Source organism: Echinops telfairi, unplaced genomic scaffold (genome assembly GCF_000313985.2).
Source record: "Echinops telfairi isolate 266 unplaced genomic scaffold, ASM31398v2 ScPeMD7_2;HRSCAF=8, whole genome shotgun sequence".
Taxonomy (NCBI): Eukaryota; Metazoa; Chordata; class Mammalia; order Afrosoricida; family Tenrecidae; genus Echinops; species Echinops telfairi.
The window spans coordinates 39,355,416-39,363,087 of NW_022103898.1; positions in this window are offsets into that span (position 1 = coordinate 39,355,416).

The window sequence follows — 7,672 nt, forward strand, 5'->3', positions numbered from 1 at the left end:
GTTCATGTTTACAGCAGATTCTTCTCTTTTTGATTATTCCCCATCAGCAAATGAAGGTTCTGAAGGCTTTACTCCATGAAAGCATTACTCCATTTATGTCACTAAGGTTGGCTCTACTTTGAGAAGGCAGCTCTCCCGCAGTCATATGTGGAGTGTCTCCTGGTCTGAAAGGCTCATCTGCTGGTGGTATCTGCACAGTGTTCTGCTTCTTTGCATGTGGTTTCCAGTATCTGAAAAGTTTCAATTCTGTCCATAAGGTTTTCAGTGGTTAATTCATAAGAAGTGGACAGTTTATTCCTTCACCGTGGTCTGTTCTTCGTCTGGAAGCTTTGCTAAAACCTGTTAACTTTGGGTGACTCTGCTGAAATTTAAAATGCTGGTGACATTGCTTCCAATGTTACAGGACCACACAAGTCACCTTGGTATGACAAAGTGACAGACAATTGGTGGATAATTAATAAGGGCATTCACAATAGCTATTACTGGTTAAATTGTGTCCTCTCAACGTATCACTAGGATCTTAATGTGTGGACATAATCCCATTTGGAATAGGATTTTCTTCCATATGACAATGAGGTTATAATGGTGTAGGTATGTTCTAATCCGAATTACTTTTGAGTTACAAGGCACAGTGTCAGCACCAGCACACGTAAGCTCAAACAATGGGAACATGGGTGCAACATAAAGTTTACCAAGAAACCAACCCTCTGTAGGGTCCCAGAAGCAGAAAAACACAAGACACTCCACCCGGAGCCAACAGAGAGAAAGCCATCCCTGGCACCCAGTGCTCTGAATTCAAGCTTCTGGCCTCCTGACCTGTGAGAAGGTAAGTAGCTACCTATTATTTAAGGCCATCCACATGGGATATTTCTGTTATATAAATACCAGGAAACTAAGCCACATCCACCTCTTTACCAAAAAATTCAAGGGCATTCTCATGAGTGACTTCAGTTAGGATGTTTAATAAAACTAATTTAACAATAAAAATATTTCAAAGGAAGTTACCTGGCTGACTGTTGTTGTTAGGTTTACCAAGTCAAGGTGGCTTACGCTCACAGCAATCATGTGGACACACGACCTAGAAAAGTTCGGGAAGATGCTGCAGAACCAGGCATTGTTTCCTTCGGTTTTGTGCACATTTTATTGCTTTGAGTTGAGACCAACTTGACTTATCAACCCAACAGCAACAGCAATCATCACAGTTCCTATAATGCTCATGAAGGGAGTGTAGAGATAGAGTGGGCTGCAGGCTGCGGGGATCTATGTCCACAGAGATCCAGCTACTGCCAGCTCACCAATCTGGCAATCACAGCATGATTTCTTCCTAAAATGGATCAACTTATCTAGCATGGTTTCTGGAAACAAACAGAGTAATGCACTTCTCTGTTCACATCCAGCAAGAGAATAAGGTTGGATTTTATTTTTCCCCCAAAGGTAAGAAAGCCTTTTCTTGCATTGCATTGACAAACATTGTGCTTACTTATGACAAAAGTAATTGAGTTACCTGGATAGATTGAAAGTAATACATTGGCAGATTTGAGTTTTGGACGAAAAACAAAATGTCCATCAAAATGCAGTAAAGGAATTGTACCTGAAACATATCTGGAAGCTATTGTATCTGAGTAGTCTCTCCATGACTCCGCAGATGACCGTGAGGCTCAAAATGACCAGTAATGGTGGACAACTGGCAACACTTACCTGGGGAACACGGTTTTCCCGTCTTGGAGGGATGCTTCATTGAGCTTCCGTGACATTTCTGAATTTGAGTAAAAGGAATATCTCAGTATTCTCTGTTCTCCCAAAGTCAGATAATCGTTTCAAAGTGGTTGCCAAGCAGTTTCCAAACTGATATTTCTAGCTCCTTCCAAAACAGTCTGTCACTAAATTCACCCACTCTACATCGGAGAGGGAAAAGAAGGAAAAATTGAAATGATATTACTTTTTATAGAGATGTTAATTCTTCAGTTTTGTCAGCTATTGAAGGGTAATAGCGTACTTTCAATCTTATTATGCCTTTATCTGTGGGCTCTCTTCCCTATTCCAAATCCATACTTGATTCTTTTTATTTAATTTCATCTTCCAGAATTCTCATTCTTTGCAATGTTTGTTAGAACCATAGCTTGTTATGACCCACACAGTCAATTTTTTGTTTGTTGTTGTTTTGCATAGTCAATAAAACACAGGGTTTTTTGGTGTGGTCTTTCCAGCTTTCCGTCCAGATTCATCTAGCAACAGTATAATAATACTTGATCCAGTCCTCTTCTGAGTCCATATAGTATTTCAACCACCAACAATTCTCACCACTGAATCGATAAGCAGCATTATAATAAATCATGAAAATGTTGTAGCTGTCAAGAATTTAATTTTATTAGATCTGTGATTAACATCTATGTGTATAGTAGTCAAGAAATTAAAGTGCATTGACCTATATGCTGCAAAAGGCCTCCTTAATGTATTAAAGAGCAAATATTTCTCCTTGAGAACTAAGGCATGCCTGATTCAAGCCATAGTGTTGTCCATTGTCAATACACATAGTAAAGCTGGACTGGACAAGGAATAAGGTGGATTAAGAAAGAATGGATGTTTTTGTACTATAGTGTTGGCAAAGAATAGTGCACATTCCATGGACTGCCGGAAAAATGAACAAATCTGTATTGGAAGAAGTCCAGCAAGAATTCTCCTTAGGGAAGAGGAAAGGGAAACTTCGTTTTCTCTGCTCGGGCGTGTTATCAGGAGGAGTCCGTCTCTGGAGAAGCACGTCATGCTTGGTAATGTAGAGTCAGGGGCGAGAGAAAGAGGAACACCCTCAGGGATAGCATTGGTTCGGTCACTGCTACTCCAGTATTGCAACTCTTTCGCAGGATAAAGCAGCATTTGATGTTGTTCTGTTGTCCCTAGGCAACAACTAAATAGCACCTACCAACAATTATAAGATTTTTTTAAAATTTTAGTATCTACCATATGCCATTTACTGCTTTACACTCATTATAAGTGAAATAAGTGCATTGCATGCAAAAATTCATGCAATTTTAACAACTGTCTCTGAAACAAAAATAGGAATTATTATTGTCCCTGCTTTACAGGTGAGATAAGTGAGTCATGGACAGATGAAGTTACTTAACCAAGATCACTCAATAGCAAGTGGGTGAATTCGGATTCCTGAGTCCTACTCTTACTTACGAAGCCACGGCTATTTCTTAGAGTGACCCACAAATCAACATCTTTCACTGAGAAAGGAATAGCTCCCAGTCATTTGTCCAGATATCCTAGCTTCTGTCAAAAATTCTCAATTTTTAGCTATCCAGGAACTAATTTTGCATAATTTCCCCCAATATAGAACTAAGGAACCCAGAACTCAGAGAAAATTATGTTACTGCCTACAGTCTCTGGGAGAGCCTGGAATTTGAACCTGTTTCTATCTGATTCTAAAAACAATATATTGTTCTATGATTCATTATAAATACTCAAAGCTTATCCAAGCCAAAGACCTTAAAGGTAAAAGGACTCTTACTAAAAATATTAATTCACCCTACAAAATTATATCCTCTTTGAATGATCATGTAATTGTCCAAGAAAGAAGTAAAAAATCATTTAGGGGAAGTTCTGTTCTTTTGGGAATTTTCATTAAAGGCACATGAGAATCAAGACCTGAATCTATGAGCAAAAGCTATTAAGAAACACACACACCTCCCACATCTGATATCCAGCCAGAATAGAAGCACGAGCATGGCCTGAAGTGATCTTCCTGCTTCCTGAAGAAAACGCCTGAAAAGCCCGGGGAGACATAAAGCTCCCCGGGGCTGCTGCTGTTTGCTCCGCTCATCATTTCTGGATTTGAAAAGTACACCGATCCGAAAGGAGATGAGGTCCGTTCCTGTTTCTGACAGCGTGATCTTCGAGGGCTACGTTTCTAGGGAGGAGCAAGCTTTGGGAGAAGAATGCTCATGATTCTGTAAGGCTAAACCTTTGCTTGTTATGTTCACATGAATAACTTATAGCTACGCAGTCTCCTGACACGGCTGATGTGACAGCATTATACACCGAATCCCGATCCACTCTCCTGGGAGAAAGTGGAATATTTGCTTGTTTCGAATTTCACCAAGACAAACTCTTCAACTATTTATAAATTGAAAAGAAATGTCCACTACTTCAGATGATTCAACTGGCTGTACCTAGCAACTGAGAGAAGAGAGCACCTGGAGCCTATAGGAAGCTGACAATGGCAAAGCCAATGGTGGCAGCGAAAGGGACAAGTGTATGCTAAGGAAAATGTCTTCCATCAGGTATTGCTCTCCTCTGTCTCAATCCATCCTCCTCTTCCTCAGGGCCATCACAGTTAAGACCCTGCACTTACATTTTGTCTAGAATGGATTCTGCTAAGAACTCATTGGCTATAAGTGAATTAGAGTTGATGGTCCTTGTTCAAGAATGAGGAGGGTATGGTGGTACTGCCAAGTACCAATTTTCTCCAGTCCTTAATAAGTATCAACAAGGTACCGACACCTATCTATAGATTCATCTTTAGAGCCAATTCACAACAGATTGAGGATCTATCATGTGCTGGTCCTAGAGTTTTAATAATTAATAAAATTTAGCTACGTCTTCCAAAGGCTTAAAATCTAGCCAAAGAACAGACTCATAATCAGAATATATTAAATGATGGGGATATGTGCTCTGTTGCAGGAAAGCAGTGAAAGGTACAAACTCACACTAGAGGCATACGTTTTTAGTTTTATTTTATCCTTACAACAACCTTCCTCAGAGGACTGATACTCTTATTAACCTAATTTTGGAGGAAAGTTAGCCAAGACCTAGAGAGCTTAAATATTTTACTCAATGTGTGTGTGTTAGACAGGGTTCTCTAGAGAAATAAACCAGGACACTAATAATTTTATATATATTTATATAGACAGATAGATAACATAAGAAATAAACAGTTAACTAATCTATAAAGCAGAACAAATGGCTCAGTGCAACCCACTTCCATGACACAGCTAGTACACCGGCAGTCCTTCAAGTCTTGAGGGCCGCAGGGTAGTCCTCCGTGGAGCAGTTCAGGCTATCGGGCACAGGCAGCAAACAGCAAGGCTGGTCACCAGCAGTCAGCCAGATGACAGGGTCCGACAGTCCCCAGCTCAAGAGATGTACCTTCCAGTTGTGTGGCAAAGCAAGACTTGAAGGAACCCCAAGTGACAGCGACACAGTGCACGGGCTAGGTGTCCCACAGGTAGTGCAGCTTGCGAATGGAGGCACAGAATGAGCAAGGCAGCTGCACACTGGTCCGATGATCCAAGAGCAAGAGAAAGAGGGGAGGCTCGCAGAGCCATTTATCCCTCTGCCCTTCGGCTGATCTCACGTTTTTATTGGCCATGTTGGCGCAACAAACCTACCTCTCACAATATGACTCTGCAAGTTGCAGAGACAGAATACAAGCAGGCCTGTCTAACCACACAGGATAACACTAATATATAATTGCATTTCCTGTCTGTAATAATTTGGACATTATAATGCTCATAACTATATATTTATTTATTATTCAACAAATATTTGTTAAATGTCTCCTATGTTCAAGGAACAAAAGATTCAGACATGTGCCAAAGGTTGCTCTAGACTTCTGGGTATTTGCCTTGGAGGATCAGCATGAGTTTACAAGGGGACCATTGATTCAGTAAGTTTTTCTCCAAATACATGCAGAGTAGTATTACCTACTATATAGTATGCTTGGGTCTGAGAATATGGAGTGACAAAAACATCCCTCTCTTTAGAAATTGATAATCTAGGAAATAGCCTCATTGTGTAGACGGTGTTGAGGATGATGAAGAAAACTAGAACAGAGGATTAGAAAATGAGGTTGAAGGAAAACTTTTGAAAAACTGTCGGGGTCATAAGAATAGCCCCATGTCTTGTCACCAGTGATGCCCTTGGGGGGAAAAAGTCGGGGTCGCTTCTGAGCTGTTCTTTCAGAGCACAGCATATTTCCACTTGTTCTTTCTCCTGGTTAGTCGGAACCCAAGACACAAATTTCTCAGTGATCCTTCTTATTCCTAAATCTTCCATTAAATTTTGCTGAGCCAAGTTCCAAGATAGTCCAGACAACTATAGCATCTTTTCAAAAGTCCATTGTCAGTCAGTCGTCAAGCACAAGTGCATAAATTTTGTCAACATTTTAATCAGTTTGAGAAGTTGACAGACATCCAGAATGAAGTCTGTTATCAATTGACATTTCATTTTTTTAAATGAGAAAATCACTTGTACACTTGAGTTTTTTTCCCATGGTGCTGTCCTTATAAGCTGTGTTCAACATCACAATAGTTACTGCAACATTTTCCCCAAGCAATAAACAATATTTCACAGCTGCACACTGTTCTCTTAAAACTATTCATCACACACACACAAAAGAAGTTTGAGCAAAACTTCTTTTACAAAAAATTTACTATGACCAGAGGGAACCTTCCCAGACAACACCACTGGGTGCAGTAACTTACAGCAGAGTTGCCCGATCTCACATAGTGGGAAATATGCGTTCTTCAAAAGCTCTGTGCAGTGGAGCTTTCTTCCAGTATCCCCCGTGTAATCTCATATCAATTTGAGGATATTAAGAGGGAAGGGGTGGAGTCTAGCCTGTCAATCAGGTCACAGCCTGATGATGTCTCCTATGGGCCTGGCCTTCTCATGAGAATTCTGGAAACTTCCTCCCTTTCTCCCAGCAGGTGGGCCACCCTCTCTCTGTGCTTCACCTTCCTGTTGAGGAGCCACACACAGAGGAGCCACACTCAGAGAGCACATGGAGACCCCCACCAGTGCTGAGTTGTTTACACCAGCATGGATACACAAGACTTTCCACTCACCGGCCTGTGATCTTCCCGCATATGGCATCATTGCATGTGCTGTGTGTATCTAAAGAAGAATTTATGGACTGGTCTGGGACTTCTGGGCTAATGTCAGACTTAAGGATTGATCTGAACTGGGCTGGGATATACAATTGCTCTATGACATAAAGCTCTCTCTCACACATATATGAGTGTCACTGGATTTGTTTCTCTAGTCAACGCAGACTAACATAGGGATTTTTTTTTTCTGATAGTGTGGATAGAATCGAATAATTTCAGGGGCACAACCCCACTCTGAGTAAATAGTTGTGATATTCTACATATATTGCTTTGATCAAACTAGTAAGTCCCCTCTATTTCTATTGAGAGAGAGAGACGGGATTGATTTTTTTCTTTTTCTGATAGTGCGTGTGGAATAGATTAACTTCAGGGGTAAAACCCAACTCTGAGTAAATAGTTGTGATATTCTAAGTGTATTGCTTTAATCAAACTAGTAAGTATCCTCTATTTGTATTGAGAGAGAGAATGTCTATCTCCCTTCAACCATAGCTTGTCTTAACTTTGAAGCATTTTTGCTTATAAGAAAACATAGTAAATATTCAAAAATATTTGTGAGGAAAAAGAAAAATATTTTAAAATTATATTTTATTTTTAAACATAGAACAAATTATAGTGAAAATATATTTAATCATGGATGGGTAGCTCACTCAATTTTTAAAGATTATAGTTTGAGGTAGTTTATTGTGCCAACCTGGCCAATAAACACATGTGGGGTTAATTGAAGGGTGGGGGATAAATGGCTCGGTGAGCCTCGCCTTTCTAGTTCTCCAGTCTCTTGCTTT